This window comes from Protopterus annectens, chromosome 4.part1 (genome assembly GCF_019279795.1).
Source record: "Protopterus annectens isolate FY-2018-M chromosome 4.part1, PAN1.0, whole genome shotgun sequence".
Lineage (NCBI taxonomy): Eukaryota > Metazoa > Chordata > Ceratodontiformes > Protopteridae > Protopterus > Protopterus annectens.
In genome coordinates, this window is record NC_056734.1 from 34,783,952 (window position 1) to 34,804,074 (window position 20,123).

At 36.4% G+C, this 20,123-nt stretch overlaps 1 protein-coding gene across 1 annotated transcript in view; it reads left to right on the top strand.

Annotated features, from left to right (window-relative positions):
• LOC122800743 (maltase-glucoamylase, intestinal-like) overlaps positions 1 to 20,123 on the top strand; it is a 1,506,799-nt gene that overhangs the window by 445,211 nt on the left and 1,041,465 nt on the right. The gene's annotated exons all lie outside the window — the stretch shown is intronic.

A 20,123-nucleotide genomic window follows, 5' to 3' on the forward strand; every position in this document is an offset into this window, starting at 1 on the left:
GCCAGTGGAAGGTTGCACTTGGGTGGGGATAAGGGAGTATGACCTTCTCCTACTGTAGTGCAGTCTAATCACTGATATATATATATATATATATATATATATATATATATATATATATATATATGATCAGCAGGAGGTGGGGCACAGACCCCTATATCAGGGATGCAAGAGGGCTTGCCCCCTGCAAAAAAAAAGTTTTTTTTTTTTATCTTTGCAAATGAATGCTTACCTTTCTGATGATTAGCAGTTGATCACTGGGGCATCAACTAGCTCCTGATTCAATGGAAGATTATGCTTCCATTTATTTCTGCATCTATATTTATGTGTATGTATATATTAATGTATGGATGTATTTATCAATTTGATATATACATACACATATGTGTATATATATACATATATATATATATATATATATATATATATATATATATATTTATATCTATCTATGTATATATATATATATATATATATATATATATATATATATATATAAATATATTTATATAAATATATATATATATATATATATATGTATATTATTCCCCTTTATAATCTCGAAATACTGAAATCTCAAATTTTAGTATCTGGAGACCATAAAGGTGAATTTTTTAAATAGTAAAAGTGCATATTCGCAAATGTGAATATCTCAAATTTGTGGTTATGGCTTTACGCTTCGTTACGTGCAGTGTTTTGTGTGGATGCTGTCCAGTGTAGTGTGTGGATTTACATGTGATTTAAAGTAAGGGAGTGTTTTGTAAGGGTTTTGGGTGGGAGTTTGGATGTATGTGAGTGTGTTTGTAAGCTGTACGTGTGGGTTAGGATAGGCAGGTGAAAGTATGAGTGTATAAGTGTTGGATGTGTTGGTGTTTGTATATATATATATATATATATATATATATATATATATATATATATGTGTGTGTGTGTGTGTGATGTGATGTGTGTGTGTGTGTGTGTGTGTGTGTGTGTGTGTGTGTGTACGCACGACGGACTGTAGAATGTCTGGGTGTGAGTTTGCTGTCTTTTTCTGTTTGTGCGATCTCGGATTTAGTATATATAAGTAGGGGGTGCGGGGCCACCATCCCCCACAACAGAAGTGCAGGGGGGCTTGTCCCACATCTTATATTTAGTGTAGGTGTTTTGATTTGTGCTATTGTGTTTATTTTGTTGTTTGATTTGTTGTAGTGTGGGTAGGATTGTGTATGTGTTGTGTGATGTATGGTGTGTTAATGTTTGCAATTTTGTGTTTTGCGGTTTTCGGGATTTTGAGTGTTCACCTTTATGGTTTCCAGATACTAAAATTCAAAGATTTCAGTATTTTCATATTATAAAGCAGAACTATATATATATATATATATATATATATATATATATATATATATATATGTATATATGTATATACACACACACACACACCAACTCAGTCCATGACTGCTGAAAAAAGAAACTGGGTGCATATATTCACTATGTAAAACCAGTTAATACAGCACCCAAATGGAAACTCAAAACAAACTTTTAATATATAAATATATACTCCAAAAAACAGCTGAAGGTTTCTGAAATCAAACAGGAACTTCTTCAGTGCTAATTACATTATGTGACATAGTCACCTTTATAACTTTTCTGCTAGGAAAGAAAACATCTTTTTTTGTGCAAGCAATTTAGAACACATCTACCTCATGATTAATTAATATAAATAATAAACAATAATAATTGTTGAATATGCAGTCACTAGACCTAAATAATAAAAAAAAATAAGTTCTTGGAATATATTCTGTTTGTGCTGAACCTACATTTGAGTTTGATTGATTTGTCAACTTAAGAAGTTTGCACTATGGCTCCTTCATTGCACTTATCTTCTTTTCTGGATTGAATGAGTCTTGAAAAGGACATTACATCACCATTTTCTTGTTTAAGGGGTTGTTCAGTTAATCCCAGGATGAGCATAAAAAATTCTGTTCCATTAAATTGCAATGAGGAATGTAGAGTTAAACCAAGTGTTTTCTTACTTAACATATTCTTTTTCCAAGAAGTTAAGATTTCATTTTTGGCATCTTCATTTGCTTATGACTTGCCAACAGCAATGTATGGCTTTTTTATTATGCAGATTTTGTATTTTTACAACCAGAGGTTTGAATTGAAGACGGAACATTTATGCAATGACGGCGAGTGACACAGAAAGTAGCTTTGTGTATGTTTATCGATTGCTTGATTAACTTTTAAGAGCAAAACATTACTAGCCTTAGTGAGGATCTTACCTAATTTAATATTTTTCAAAATCATAATTTGTTTTCATCTTTGAATACATCTTTGGCCAGTCAAATGCAGTCACTAAATTCAGAATTACAGTTTTATAAACTTAAAAAGTTTAAGCGAGACCTCAAAGACTATAAATTGGGACAGGCATTTGGAAAATTGAAATCCAGGAAAGTTGTACATTTTGCAGGTGCAAATAATGTAAACAATGTCCAGTTGAAAAACCATATGAAACAATCCAATCTGAGGTCAATTTTGCATCAAAATGATGCTTCTTCTGAACTGTCAGTATGGTCTAATGCAGAAATTGATCTAGAAGTGTCAAAACACTTTCCCAGGTTTAAGCCTCATAAAGTGGGTGCAAACATCAGAAGCACAGGAAAAGAGGCACTCATTGCACAAATATCCAGCAGATGCTAACCAAGATGCAGACAATGAAGATTTGCACGTAAACTTGAATGGCTTTAGCATCAGTGAAGCAACAGAAACTTTGTTGGACAAAGGTTTGAATTTTGTTCTTCGTTCTTTTTGTCGGTTTACCTGATTTAGTTCAGGATATTAAATCTTTTTTCCAGACTTTTAAATTTAAAATATTAGTACAATTCTTGAAATAATGACTGTTCAAGTGAAGTAGTTAAGCCCTTTATTTTTAAGAAATCTAATTTCCAGCCACCACACAACCCAGTGTAAAAATGTTTGAACAATCAGTTTTATATGATTTGTATACTAATCAAAGAGATATATTTAGGAATTCTGGTCACAATCTTACATCTGATAAGATAACTGCTCAGAAGAATGTAAAAAGTCAAAAATTTGGTCGTAATGAATGCTGATAAAGGTGGGGGTGTGGTGTTATGGACTAAAAAGAACTACAGATTGGAAGATTGCAAGTGGCTAAATGGTTTGCAAACTTATTTACATTTAAAATTGGATCAAACAGGCATGTTTTAAACATCTAGTGATTCTTTTTTTAAATGATATGGTATTGAATAGTGTAATACCCAATAAGGTTAACATTCAGTTGGTGGTAAAAATCCTATAAACCAGAATTCAGATTTATTACCCCAAATGCAAAAAGCATGTTCATTGAGTTCCTGGTAGACTGTTTATTTCTGGGATGAGTTCACTTATGGGGCACATTTCTGAGTTTTTGAGTTTTGCTAAAAATCTGTTTTGGTCCATGTTAATGCCAGATTACATGGTACCACATGTTTTTTGCTGCTGAAGGATGATGTCTAAGAATTAAATATGACATGGTAGTATACTTTGGATATTGAGGGTTTATATACATCTATACCTCATTCTAGAGGAATAGAGGCAATGAAATATTGGTTGGATATGACTGAACTATATCTTCCACAATTTAATGAATTTTTGTCAAATCTAATTTCTGTTCTAGAAACGAATGTTAAACATTTTGATAGGAAATGTATTTTTACAGTTGCAGGTCACTGCAATGGGTGCCACATTTGCACATATTTATGCAGATTTGTATGTTTGTTATTTATTTATTATTAGGGTCAAAAAGTTGTTGGTTCATGGTTGGTTATGCAGAGACTTTTTTGTATGATGTGTGGGACTTTTTGGGACAGAAATGTAGATTAATTTTTTATGTAATCACTAATTTAATAATAATGACATGGGTCTTAGACTTATGTCCAAGTATAATCTACTTAATATTGAATGTTAAAATGCTGCACTGACAAAGTTTGGATGGTGCTATTAACACCGCTTTATATCATAAGCCTTTTAGCATAAATTCTTGATTAAATGCTTGTAGTTGTCATCCTCTTTTTTAATATTAAACTATATTGTCAGATGTTTAGAGCTAGAAGTTTTTGTAGCAATGATCAGGAATGGAACAAACAGGCATACAACCGTTGTAATAGATTTTACAGGAGTGGTTAGAATCATGTTGATATTTTAGAAGGTAGAAAAAGAACTGATATTCAAATAATGCTAAATCTATTACAGTATAATGAACAGAGGAAGGCTAAGAGCTTTGAAACATTAAAGGTTTTTACCACTTACTGGAATGATTTATTTAAGAAAAGAGGTATTATTGACAAATACTGGCCTTTATTATGAGGAATAAGATATTTTTGCAACATAGTACCAGAAAAATGTTGGTATTCCTATAGAAGAGGAAAACGTTGCCAGTCATTCTTCAAATTTTAAGAATCTCTATGTTGAAATTTCAAGACTTTTTTTTTGGATGAAACCATTTTTATGGTTTCCCTTTGGTAATTCCATGTTCTGTAAGCATTTATGAAAACTAGGTTAATAATATAATAATATGGGCAGCCACAGTGGTGCAGCAGTTAGCGTTGCTGCCTCACAGCAAGAGATTCTCTGGTTTGATTCTTGTCTGGGGTGCCTTCTGTGCGGAGTCTGCATGTCCTCCCTGTGGTCGCATGGGTTCCCTCCGGGTGCTGCGGTTTCCTCCCACATCCCAAAAACATGCTGTAGGTGGATTGGACGCTCTAGATTGGCCCTAGGTGTGAGTGTGTGTGTGCCTTCTGTGGAAGGTTGGGCACTGGGCTGGCAACTCGACACAGTAAAACTCCAGTGCCAATCATGAGTGGGCAGGTGATCTGCTGTGGCGACCCCTAACCAGGAAAAGATGAAAGAAGAAGTCGAAGATTATGAAAACTAGGTCTTTCTCATCAGTTAATACATGTAGAGTTTTCAATATTCATAAGTTTATTACATTCTCCACTGAGTGGGTTAATAATTTAGCTACCTGTAAATGTAAGGCGTTTTTATGTGGGGGGGGGGCACTGCATATGTTTAAACAACAAATCTCTATTCATCTCAGTGATATAAAATGTTTTAGAGAACCTAGTGCATGTATATGATATCAAAAACTGCACAGACACAGTGTTTAGCTTTATGGGACTTGATAAGGTCAGTTCCAGTTAACCCAACAGCAACAGCAAGTTGCACTTTTTGCATATTAATGAAAAAAAGTGGATTTTTGAATTTAGGAGGAGTTTAATGTGTTGGTTTAAAGGTTGATTGGTTTAACATGTTTGGTTTAAAATTCTATACTGTATTTATTATTTAGACACAAATATTACATTGTTTATTTAAAATAGTTTTTAATATATAAGTGATTTGATAGGAATTCACGTGATTTCTCTCTTTCTCTCTCTCTCTCTCTCTATATATATATATATATATATATATATATATATATATATTTGTTAGCATGTAATATTATTTTAGCTACTCCATGGCACACTATATTTATGGAATAGGTTTATACCAGTGTTTTTATTATTTAGGTTTAGTAAGGGAGTATTCAGAAAATTATTATTGTTTGTTATTGATATTAACTAATTATGAGGTGGATGTTTTCCTAAATTATTTAGGTCCAAAAGATTTTTTTATTTCCTACTAGAAAAGTTATAAACATTGCAATTAGCAGGGAAGAAGTTCCTCTTTTTGGTGGGAAACCTGGTTTGTTCATTTGACTTTTCATACGGATAAAAACAAATACTTTACATTATTCAGCTCTTACTGTAACTGTCTTCTACCTTCTTTATTACCTTAGTTTGCTGTTCTGTGTGCTCTTAAGTGTTCAAGTGCTCTTGTTCTGCACTTATTACTGTTTGTTAGTAGCCTGTTTAAATTTGTCTGCTATTCTATGTGTCTTAGTTTTGGTTTTAGTACTTGTGCTTCAGGCCAGTTATTTTACATTTAGAGTTTTTGTGGACAAACCTTCATCAAACCCTGTTCTCCCTAAGTCCACCAAGTATTCAGAACAATGCATCTCCTGTGAATTTGTACAGAGCTGATATAGCAGAGAGCTAAATTATCCTGACTGTGAACAAAGTTGGAACATTTTCCCATCTTATATTCCAAACTGATAAGTACACTTTTTGCAACTTGGTTTGCACTGCTCTGTATTTATATATTTGCTTCATTATTTATATATTTGCTGTATTGTTTCTGTCCTTAGTTGTTGTTTGTTTCTCAAAGTAGCTCAGAAGCTAGTTTCAAGTGGTGGTTGTTGATCCAGCCCATCTTAACTGTTTGCTGTTGCCTCAGGTGTATTTTCAGTGTTGTACTTCCATTGCTAGAATCTCCTTGTGTTCTGACTGAGTGTGCTTCTCAAACAATCTGGAAATATAGAGCTAATAACTATATTTGTGGCATGTTTTAACTGTTCAAAGATCTTCACTGTCTTAATTTTTGTTTGACTGAATTATTCATACATCTGCTGGCATTGTTTCTGATACCCTAAGTGCCTCCATTTTGATTTTTTCCTAATTTACTGCTTTCTGCACTTGTTTTTAGTTGTTTTTAATTTAATTGAATATATTTAAATCATATTTCCTTTAATATTTCTACACACTCAACTGTGCTAGCTTGCACTGCATTTGAACTGTTTTTACTGCTGTTTTAGCTGCTTTTCTGTAAAAAAAAAAAAAACAAAAAAAGTTCTAAACTTGTTTCCCGCCTTTCCTGTAAAAAGTCTAGTCCAGACATAGATTTGCTTTATCCAGGACTGTTTTTAAGCTTCAGAGCCTCCCCCCCCCCAACCCATTCTGTGTTGGTGGGAAGCCTTTTAGCTTATCAGTGGGAGTGGTAAGCACTAGGTAGCCTATCTACCACAAGAGTAGTGGTTTCTGGCCCAGAAATTGTAGTTTATTGGCCGTTTGGGCAGTTTTTCTATCCCCTTCAACTTTCTGGTTTAAAAGTCTGCATTTGCATGGGTTCACCCTTGTTGAAGCTCCACCTAGCAGCTCCGAGCTGAGGTTAAATATTACTGGTGCCAGAAAGTCTTCTCTTCAGTTTTCCCTTGAATCTTGCTAGTTTTCTCTTGCACTTCAAATAGCTTAATTGCTTTGCACCTCATCAGCTTTTTGTAGCCGTTATTGTAGCACACCTAAGTGTCATCAGCATTAGTTGTTCTTCATGGAAATAGCTCCAGTACTTAGTAGGTTATGACCACCCCTCCTGGCATGATTAAAGGGCAGTTCCCTGTGCTTTCTCCTATTAACCTGGTGCACATGGGTATTCTGAGGCAGTGTAGAAACTGTCTTATGTACACAGACAACCCTCTCCTCTTACCTCCAAACAAACTTGTGAGAGATGCACTTATATCACCAAATTGGAAGGTACACACTCTCCAGCCAAGATCGGCCTAGCTGGTCAAGAAGAGAAGGTCAACACTTGCACCACACCAGATGGAACACATAACCTTCTAGAACACCCACCATCACATCTCTCACATAAAAAGACAAACCACACACCCACCTTCATGAAGGATCTCAATAGAAATTTACCCAAACAGCAGAGACCTCCAAGACAGAAATGCACTTGAGTACCACAACACAGCACAAACCACAGGACAGATAGCTCACCTCAACAGTGTGGCCCTCAACCTAATTCCCTAAGGCTAAACACCTTGCCCAATACACTAATCATAGGTGTTTCAATAGTGAGGCACACACATGTCCCACTCACTAGGTTGAATAAGGAGATGGTAATAGTCAGCTTTCTATCAGGTGCCAGAATCCAACACATAACACACACACTCAGGTCACTCCACAACAAGTACAAGTATGACTCTGTCATTGTCCATGTTGGTGTGAATGACCAGAGATGCACCTCCCTGGACTACATGAAAAGAGATATGGTGGAGCTCTCAGATTATGTGGACCAGGGAGGTATGACCCTAGCCCTGAGCAGTATCCTACTGTCAACCAGAATGATACCACAGTACAAATAAAAAATGATTGACTTCAACAATAGGCTAAGTTTCTAATGCCATTTTAAGGGGATCCAGTATCTGTCTGCTTGGGATGACATGATTGACAGACCTCGATGCTTTGCCAGAGATGGCCTGCATCTGTCATCCCTGGGCTTCCAGGTACTGGCTAAAGCTCATGCCACCCCTATAGTTCCTTTTTAGGCAATGTTCGAAAGACCAAATTACCATCATAACAGATAAAAATAAATGCAATCTGAGAGTCATACTGCTCAATGCTAGAAGTCTAAATCTGAAAATGCACTTGCTCAAAGCACTCCTCGAAATGGAGAACACCGACATTTGTGCTGTAACAGAGACCTGGTTTAAAATGGCATAAAGCACCCCTGCACTACCAGGCTATAACTTGTTCCACACCTTTCAGCCACAAAACATGGACCTTAGCTCCAAATGCAGTAGTGTCTCCATATTCATAAAAGATAAGCACACCTCCAGACTAGTAGACCAGCATAACGCATCTGAGATACTTTAGGTACAACTAACATTGGGTAAGATGGCAATCCAGGTCATAGCCTGCTATAGGTCGCCAACCACATCCATTGACTCTCATTCCACATTCCTAAGCACCCTGGAATCTATCAAGGTCCAACCCAACACTCTCATACTAGGAGGCTTCAACTACCCCTCCATCAATTGGGAAAACTACTCGAGCACCAATACACTAGCCCAACCCTTCCTGGAATTCATCAGCTCCAATGCACTGGACCAGCTAATTCTGACCCCCACTAGAGGAAGCAACATACTTGTCCTGGTTATTACTAACATGGGTGACTGTTGCTTTATACCAGTAGTAAATCCCTACCTGGTCAGATGCTACCATAAACTAATCACCATGGAAATCCACATCTCACCCACACCCCCCACAAAGGTAACCACTTTGAAAAACTTCTCCAAAGCTGACTTTGGGCTCCTAAAAACTGAGGTGGCTAACTTCACGGCACCCATGCCAATGGAAAATAGCTGCATGATTGCCGAATAATACAGCAATGCACTGTATGAATGTGTACATAAATGGATGGAACTAAACATACCCAACAAAACCAAGACACTCTCCTCCAAAAAAGGAAGCCAATCTGGTAGTCCCCTGTCATTAATAAAGTCTACAACAGAAGGAAGAAAGTGTTGCAAAAAAAGGTGAAGTTCCAATACTGGAAAAACTCCCTTATTATCCTCAACAAAAAGTTAATATCCCTAATCAAAACCTCTAAACCCAGCTGTAAAGGCAGACTTGCAGCAGACACTAAAAACAGTCACAAAGCCTTCTATAGTTATACCAAGAACCTCCACGGCAATACCCAGATTTGATTTGAGTTACTACACAATAGTACCTCCTATACTTAACCAAAAGATACTGCCAACATAGTGGCCGACAGATTCAGTGCCAACTTTACCCCCCCCCCCCCAAAGGACCAATCACAACACCGGAAGAATGCCAGGCACCCAGCATTACTGCAGCACAAGTTAAATCTACATTGCCCAAGGTCAAGAATACCGCATCCATGGGACCCAATAATATCCCTGGATGTGTTCTACATGAACTACAAAGCAAACTGGCACCACATCTCTGTGCCCTGTTCAGTCACAGCCTCATATCAAGCTTTGTCCCTACAGAATGCTGCACTGCTACAGTCATCCCTCTCCATAAAGAGGGACAACTACAGATCCTGGGAATTATCTCCCCATTAGCCTGATGAGTCTGACATGTAAAGCTATGGAGCACATCATCATGGATTTGATTAACAAACATATAGGAAATCTCCAAACTCTAGATCCCATGCAATTTAGCTTTGAAAAAGGGAGTTCATGCCTGCTCAACCTGGTTGACTTATTTGAGTCAGTCAACAGGGCCATGGATGAAGGTAAGGCCTACCTCTAGAAGCCAAAAATCCAAACAAACAAACCAAACAAAGCAACAAAAGCAACCAAAGGAGTAGTCCACACAGGATTTATTCAAAGAAGCACTTTTTGTCCGATTAAGGACTTATTCAGATAAAAATGTCTAAAAACAGCCCTACTTAAATACAACTTAAAAAAGGTCACATGATCAAATTAGGATAATGATTACACACTTCCCTCCAAAAAATTAACCCTCTGTGTGCTTGAAAGTATTTAAAATTACTTCAACTAGAAATAATAAAAAATTCAAAATACATTAAAAATACATAGCACAACAAGAAGTTTCTGTGGTAGCTCATTAACAAGCTAAAGTGTTACCTTCACTCTGTTTTTATGTATATGTAGGCAAATATGTACCCTTTGTCTTAACAAACTCTACTTTTTTAAAAGACATAAAATAGAACACATCTTATTTAATCCTGGGAAGCAACAAGCATTTAAACAAATTTGCCACATCAATTCAAGTTTTCCTAATAATAAAGTACTGGGTCTACCCCTGATATCCAGAGTAACTTGGTCAATGGCCCTGATATTAAAGGCCTACCTTGATCTGGCCAAGGCCTTTGATACCATTCATCATGCAGGAATTATTGATAAACTCATCAAACTAGACATCGACCCCTATATCAGTAGGTGGGTTGGAATTTGGCTCACAGATAGAACACACAGTGTGAAAGTGAGAGACTCCAAGTCAGACTGCCAATCAGCCACGAGTGGAGTCCCACAGGGATCAGTCCTTGGTCCTCTCCTGTTCAGCATCTACTTCTCAGAAGTCCAGGCCGACACAAAGGGACTCTGGCTGACCTAGTTTGCAGATGACTGCAAGCTGGGAGCCATTATTAACTCCCCAAATGATGCAGACATCCTACAGAAAGGCCTCACTGAGACCAATGACTGGTGTCGAAACCATGACCTTAAGCTTAATGCCAAAAACTGTGTCATCATCCCTTCTGGTAAAAAACTCAGTTCCCACTAATTACCACATAGATGCGAGCCCAAGGAACACTGAAGGCATTAAAAGAGATCTGGGGACGCATGTTGACTGCAACCTCTCCTTCGACCACCACATTGCCACTGTGGTCAGAAAGTCCTTCTATGTGGCACATCTCATTACCAAGGGTTTTGCATCCAGGAAGAAAGAGGTTATCATTCTCTCTACTTTTCCATCATTAGACCAATTATTGAGTATAATGCCCCCTTTGGCATGTACCTCACTAGACACCTGCTAGCTGTAGAGGCCACAGAAGTACCTCACAAAGGGGATCCTAGGCATTAAACACATGTCCTACACGGACAGAGTCAGAAGATTCCAGCTATTCTCTGTCTCATATCACCTACTTAAAGGTGATCTTTGCCTGACTTACAAAGCCATTTCTGACCCAGCTCTGTTAGAAATGCTACATCTAAAGAAATCGTAATCCCTCCGAATCACACACTCCAGAGACCTCAACCTCATTACCACAATCAACAAAACATGTTGGAGGGACAGGTTCCTTACCCAGAGGCTGCCCATGCTCTGGAATAGAGTTCCCATACATGTCAAGCAGAGCACCTCGCTGTCCCTCTTCAAGAGAAATCTTGATGATTGGATGGGTAATAAAAAGTTCACCCTGCGAATCACTCCAGTGGCTCTACTTGATAGTGGCACTGGGAGCTAACGTCGGGCAGCACAATGCCAGGGCACTTCTATGGGCTAGGCTTGTAAAGGCTCCAGGGCCATTAGCCTAGTACATGCCTATGAACCTGTAAGTATCTATATATATATATATATATATATATATATATATATATATATATATATATATATATATATATACACTTTTTATGTGAAAAGAGAGTTTTGAGTTCCTACTTGAGTGCTGTATTATTTATGGTTTTATATCATCATAGACATAAAAATAGACAGATATTTGGCTCTGTGATTGTTGGTCAAACTTGTTAATTGTCAATGTAGAAATCACTCTTTTTTAATCAATTACCATTTCAGAAAGAGAATGCTGAGATTTGTGTTGTGTTTGCTATGTTTCTGTGTATGTTTGAGTAGTTTGTGTCTGTATATGTGTTTGTGTGGATGTGTGACAGAAGGTGTAGCACTTTCATTGTTTGTCAGCAGCTGAGTGAATTTATAGTTTTTGGTGTGAGATCACCATATAGTTGAGTTAATGATGACTTTTTTCCCTTTTTCACACAGTCTGAGTTGGTATATGTAAAGTTGTAAGTGTATATGGGTCACCGTCTTCCATCTAGGGGTTTCAGTAGGGGCTTGTTCACTGCAAACAGTTTTTGTATGTTTTAATACTGTCTTTTATTTATAGTAAAGTCCTGACTCCTTCAGGGATTGGTCCTGGAACCATTCCTTTTTGGCGCTTACTTCTCTGAAGAAAAGGTCAACATTAATGGCCTCTGGCTGGCTAAATTGGCAGATGATTGCAAATTAAGAGCTGTCATTAAATCACTCACCAACACAAATGTTGGCCCAGGAAGGCCGGACACAGACAAACAACTGGTGCCAGATCCATAGACTTAAATTAAATGCCAAGAAATGCATAATAGTATCCTTCAGGAAGTCATCCACCCCTAGTCACATTGACAACTCACCCCTAAGTGTTGACCCAATATTCAGAGACTTGGGGACACACATAGACAGTAATCTAGCCTTTGACCATCACAAGTCTACAGTAGAAAGGAAATCATTCTATGTTGTGCAACTTATAAACAAAGGTATGGCATCTAGATGCAAGGAAGCCATTGCTTCACTGTATTCAGCATTTATCAGACCTATCATTGAGTACAATGTCACCTTTGGCATGTACCTAACCAGGTGTATCCAACAATATGAATGTCCACAGTGGTTCCTAACTAAATGAATACAGGGCATAAGTAACATGCCCTATGAAAACTGCCTCAAGGCCCTATTCTTGTATTCTGTCTCTTACAGGCTGTTGAGGAGACATCTAAGCCAGGCATACAAGTCATTGTCAGACTCCACTCTGATGGACCTCATACATAGCCACAAAACAAACAGCACCAAAATTACCCATTCTAAAGACTTAAACCTTGCCTGTGATATAAATAGGACCTGCTGGAGAAAAAGGTGTGTATCCCAGAAACTGTTGCATCTATGGAACAGGCTCCCCATTCATGTGAACCAGAGTTCCTCCCTACCACAATTCAAGTTTAACTTAGACAATTGGATGGGAAACCAGAAATTTATCCCTGGTTTGGCACCTATGTCTCTAATAGACACAGGCAACCTGTAAATGGTTCCTCTCCCAGGCACCTATTTATAAATATTGCATCTCACAAGCACATACGTACACTTATCAATGTCACCAGAACTTGTCAGATATTTTTGGATGTATGGCTAGGCTTAAAAAGGCCCTTGTGGTCATTACCCTAATAAACACCTATGTCAAAGTAAAACTGTCTTACAAATGGAGAGTAAGTGAAACGATACTTCAATGTCCTATTTTGCCATGCTTTGGTCCAAAATTCTCCAAATGATTCAAACAACCTCCTCTAAGGAGGTATAATTCATGTGGGCCTTGTATCCATCAATGTTGTCATTGTTAAAAGAGCCTTGAAGGCATCCAATCAAGAGTCTTCACTGTGTAATACTTTAAACCTCCTGTCGTAGAGGTCCATAGGATATATAGCAATGATGCATAAAAAAAACATACCAGTGTTTCATTATTAGTTGTATTATATATTTGAACATTACTAATCTAGTACTTTAAAAGGCATGAATGACCTGCAACAGTTATTCAAAGAATACTTAGACATGCAACTACACAATTTGGACAGACTGGCAGACTAATTACAAAAGTAAATACAAAAAATTGCCCATAAATATTTTTTTAGACTGAAAAGAATTTTATGAAACTTGTATGAAACATTTCAGGAAGCAATGTTCATGAGTGATTCTGCCGAGTATAGGAAAAAAGAGAGAAAGATGAGATGGATAGAATTCCAGCTACATTACGTTAAAGACAGAATAATTTAAATAAACAATAAAAGAAGTGATAAGTTTTATTTAAAAACAATGATAAAATAGGCTGAAAATACAGTATGGAAAATAAAAGATGAAGACAGAGGTATTGCTAGAATGAAAAGAAGAACTGTAGATATAGTAGAAAGATATGTGTCAAAATGTATGCGGAAGAAAGAGAAGTAGAGAAAACAGATTGGGAAGCAGGATATATTTCTGAAAATGATTAAAACAAATTAAGTGAGGTTATATTACATGGACTAGATAAGGCCAAAAGTAAAGGAGTAATAGAAGCAACACCTGATCTAGATAATTGTTATGGGTTTTATAAAGAGATGTACGATAATGAGAAACAGATTTGCAATGGCACTTAATAAATGATTAATTGAAAGGTTAAAGAGACAGTGGTATTTGTTTAGGAGTTATCAAAATGCTGTGGAAGAATGGTGATAAAAGAGCTGTTAAAAACTTGACACCAATAACATCAGGAAATATTGAGTACAAAATCACAATTAGTATTTTGCAAGTAAGGATCGAAGATGTTAATAAAGACATGGTAAGAGAATGGGTGTCAAAAACAAAAGAAATATTAACTCATTACAGCTGAGTGCGACTCCAGGCATTTCTGCAGTTACTTCCTACTGTGCTGCTAGACATCAAATATTGCTTGTTCATATTTAATTTAATAATTCCAAAACCATACTACATACAAGGTATCAGAATATTTTATCTTGAAGCATGCATGATAGTAAACTCAGTTGTATTAATATTTGACCTCTCTAAATGAGTGATAATTTAATTTTTTAAAGGATCAAACCACAGCCACCAGGAGTTAAAAGTATATACTCAAATGAGCTGTACTGGAGGGAATGAGAAATGCTGATCTTGATAAAACAAATTGTGAGTAACTTAAAGGGAAGTGGATTGAGGGAAATTAGTGACCTGTAAAACTGAAAACACATATACCAATGTTATTGCAATCTGTACCAACCATCAAACTACAAGACCAAAGGAGACCCAAATAAAAATAAAAAATACCAAAACTGTTTTGATAGTTATTTTGTCCTTAGCACAAGGAGTTCATCAGAATAGTATACAAAAATATTAGCTATAGCAAATGTTGGTATTATTACAATGTTATGGGATTCTGGAAAAGGTACTGAGATTATCAAGCGGTTTAGGCACTAGTCAATAGGTGTAGAGGAAATAAAATAAAAAACAAAAACTGTGGTTAATACAGGAATGACCCATGACTACTATTTTGCTGAGTTTAGTAATGAATAATTTAAACAATAGAGAAGAAAAAGGCTACTTCTGTGGTATAGTGGTACAAAGCCCTGATACAGCCCAAGCTACCTGGGTAACTGATGCAGTGGCAGGGAGAGATGGGCCTTGCCATCCTAGGATGATAGGTAGTGATGAGGGCATCTCTCACAAAGGTCTCTGGTAGATACTGGAGATGTCATGCATAGAAAGGTATAGTCCTCATGGTGGCTGGATGGATTGGCTGAGTTATAAAGGAGGTGGTAAATATGCCACAGCCTCCTCAATTGCATAATCAGTTAGTAATGTATCTCCAAGTCATCAAGTGAGGGGAAATTGTGGGGAGGTTGTATAAGAAAATAAATGGATTTATGATATGGACAGTGACACATACCCCCACCCCCCCGAAACCCTACCCCCCCCCCCCACACACACACAGGACAGCCTTAGGTTCTTTGTTGGCCCTGGCAACATTTTGTCATTGACCCAGATTAAGATTACCATGCCAGTAGACCCAGAGTAAGATGCTGGGCACGGGGATGGCTGTCATGAATTACAGAAGGGGATCCATAAATAAATAGAGAAAAGTATAAGTAAGGCAATATTTAGTTACAGAGGGCAAGTGGATAATCCTCTAATTCTGAGTTATATAGATGATATTGTAGTAAAAGTAATAAATAAGGGATGGCTAAGGGATGGCTAAATCAGCTTGTGAAAATATTGGTGCATATATTAAGATATAGAGAATTAGAAATAAGTGCAGAAAAGAGCAAGGTGAAATAGTAGAAGGATTTGTGGCATTTGCTTTAATATGAAAGTGATAGAAGTGTCAGAGTGAAATTTAGAGGTAAGGAAGACTTGAAAAACACTGAGCAAATTTGCTGCAGAGTTAGAGGGGATTATGAAAGTTTAAAAAATGTATGAATTGCCATTCAAGAAAAAAGTCTGTGTAATACATTCAGTCTAACTATGAACATTAACTTATGTTGCTGGAGTTTATCTGTTTCCATTTTACATGGAGAAACACTGACAGTGATTTTTATAACTTTCTAGGGTACAAGACTAAGTCCTATCTGAAAAGGAATTTTATATAATAAAACAGACAAATTGGCTACATTTAATAAATTCAGTTTCTTTTTACATGTACTATATGTGCATTGGGTCAAAGAATGCATATTTGAAAGGATGTTTGGGAAGAAAGAGTCTTTTTAATCAGAGTTTAAGATATAAATGCATAATAGGATTTTGCACTGCAGAGTGTGTGGTCATTCAGACGAGATGCTGAAACCTAGGCCTCACCTGACTGAGTTGGTGGTAACTCTGGTGGATATAATAGATTTTAAAGCACCTATCAAAATGTGTAGGAATCCGCGGTGGTGGTGCTGCGGTAGCATTGTCGCTTCACAGTCAGAAGCTGTCTGGTTTGATTCTCAGCTAGAGCGTCTTCTGCGTGGAGACATGCATGAATGGGCATACCTTTGTTGAAGGTTGTGCTTCAGGGCTGGTAACTTGGCACAGAAAAATCAACTACCAATCATTAGCGGACCAGAGTTCCGCTGTGGCGATCCGTAACCGGAAAAAGCCGAAAGACACAACAACAACAATCAAAATGTGTAGGAAAAGTTTCCTGATGCCTGGACCAAATTTCCTGTGGTAGTATAAATGTCATCACTTGTCTACCCTGAAAAGAGGTTACCAGCCTAGTGGGACTAATTCAGTCAATGATATATAAATAAATAAAATGAATATGTTTTTGAAGAGGATTACAAAAGAAGAAATTCATTAAACTAATGAGTTAAAAGACAATATAGCTAAGAGTAATATGTGGAAATTAGGTTAATAGATTGCAAGAAGAACACAACAGTGGCATGAGTTCAAAACTGATATATATTATAAGACAGTGGGTAGAGTTAGGAAATCAGGTTATAAGGTATTTAATGAAAAGCAGATAAATATTTACAAATGTTTTTGAAAATAAAGACTTCTCATTGAGATACATATGTACATACATACATAAATACAAATACTTCACACAAGGGCAATAATGCCCTTCTAGCCTGCCAGTATATCGAAAGTTGTTCCCATAATACGTGTCCAGGCTGTTCTTAAAATATCTAAACTAATGCATGCTTTAATATGATCCAGTAGTTTATTCCATGCATCAGCTGTTCTCTCAGAGAACCAATTAGTTCACTTCTCACTCCTGTAGAATCTTCTACACAGTTTGTCAGATGATTCTCGTCTACTTTTAACCAACCTCAAACATTCCCACAGGTAGTTGTCTCTGTATGCTTTATATACCCAAATACAGTCTCTTATTAAATATCTATATGAGACATTGTACAAGTTCAGATATTTTAGCCTTTCATAATAACCTAAATGTTCAGATCCATGGATAGCCTTGGTATATTTCCACCGTACTCTTTCCAGTTTACTCATGCTTGTTTTCTTATAGGGTTTCCATATTGTTATTCCACACTTTAGTTTGGGTCTAATGTAACTAGCAAACCATGACTTCATCATTTCTGATTTATAGACTTTATAAATCTTTTTATACAACCTATAGTTCTATAAATATCATTAATCAATTGACTGATATGATTAGAAAATCTCAAAGTTGGATGTACTCACACCCAGGTCCTCCACTGAATCTACAGTTTCAATCACTGTATGCATTATTAAATATTTACCTTTCAATTTCTGTCTCCCAAATCTCATACACTTAGTTTTTGATGTATTTATCAGCATATTACTTTCCTGTACCCAAATGGCTTATTTAGTCAAGTTGTTTTTCAGGCATACCCTGTCTGTAACACATGAAATTATTTTACCCATTTTCAAGTCATCTGCATACAGTCTGTAGAACACCTCAGATGAAAAAAATGATCTGAAAGGTATTATGGGCATAAGATAGAATCCTGTGAGACACATTGACTTCAAATTGGAATTTCACCTGCTCAGTTGCTGTATAATACTTGCTATGTCCTATCTGTAAGCCATGCAGCTATCCATCTTATCAAGAGTACATTGATAACTGCTTGTTCTAATTTACTGACCAGTGTTTTGCATATGACTCTATGAAATGCTGAAGTTTAATCTGCATATATTACATCACAGCACATTTTTCATTCATAGTTGCTATGATTTTGTTGTGGAACATCACATTACAGGAGGCAATAAATCCATTTTGCTCATATGCATGCTGATACATGGTTTCAAGTCTTAACCTTTCCAATTCTGACAATGATTTATCCAATACACCCTTCTTCATTATTTTTCCACAACATGAAAGTAATCTTTTGCATCTGTATGACCCAGGGTTTGCCATCTTTCCCTTAAGTACATGCTTTACAAGTTAATGCCTCCAGTTTTGATGAATCTCTGCATATTTATATGATCTAATACATATCAGATATAATGGTGCTGTAAGTATCCCCTCCCTGTACTTTGTTTAGATCCAGTTTGCCTAGTTCATTTTCAGTATAATCTGATTTGAATTCAGTATCTGAGGTTAGCTGGATGCCACAAAGACAATTTATCACCTCCTTTGTGGAACCAAACTGCTTTGTATAAGATTTTATGGATCTATATTGCAACATCGAACGCTTAAAACAGCAAACAATGTTACATCGGCACATTTTCAGCAAAAGCTGAAAATGTCAAATCCAAAGAACAGCGATTTCTTTCCTAGGGAAACAAATTGCTGTTCTGACCCCCACAAAAAAAAAAAAAAAAAAAAAAAAAAAACACATTATACACTTCCAAACACATACACACACATACCCAATCCTAATTATATCCTCCCAAAAACCAGTAAACAACTAAATACACACATGCACATAACCCAAACATACATTTAACGAAAAAAAGACAGTTAACATTTTAAACCATATGCACTTACCTTAACCCGCACTATAACCCTAAGGTCAGTAACTCTCGCACATTTACATAAATAGCTCCAAACACATACACACTTACCTTAATCCTAACTCTACCCCCCCCAAAACAAAAGTAAACAACTGAAAACACATATACACGTAACTCAACCATACATTTAACATAAATATAAAACAGTAAACACTTTCATACATATGCACTTACCTTAACCCGCACCCTAACCCTAAGGTCAGTAACTGTTGCACAATCACGCTCGGGAGCTATACTGGACAAGGGACCACACTACACTTCAGAACACGGCAAAACAGCGAAGCGGTCAAGCGACTTCTTTCCCTTGGAAAAATTTTGCTGAACAGCTGCTTCGCTGTTTTGCCTGTTCGCTCTACATGTGTCGACGAAAATGCATTCGACATAATGAGTTTTCGTTGTACTCATAGGAACCCAGATTTTGTAACTATATTTATAATATGTTGTATCTGAGAATAAATTTTATAATCTGCAGTTTATCAATCTGTATGCCTTCACCCCTACCACATCTTATGTATCTATAAAATGTAATCCTATCATGCTTAATACCTTTATATAAATTTTCTTCAAAGTTTTCTTGATCTTGTCTCACACTATGTCTAATTTGTCTGTCCAGCTTGTTTGTTTCAGTTTTCAAAGTCATAGTTCAACCTGTTTTCCATTTCTTATATGATTGTCTCTTACCTTAATCGAGTATTTTGTTTTTATGGAAATATATAATCCTGAAGTTGTCTAGATCCTGATATTAAACATTTTTGACTTTTTGCATCAATTTCTATTTCAAAACTCTGTTCATTCCTTCTTCATTTTTTTCCACTGAACACATCTCTCCAATTAGTTTTATGTGGTGACTGATTTACTTCCATGTAATCTGTTATTAATCTCATGTGCATTCATTTAGATTTCAGTTTGAAAGAACTATATAGTAATAAATTAACATTTCTATCCCCATGATCACTGCACATCACCGGTTGTAAAACTTGACATAAAGTAAAAATAATTACTTTAATGACA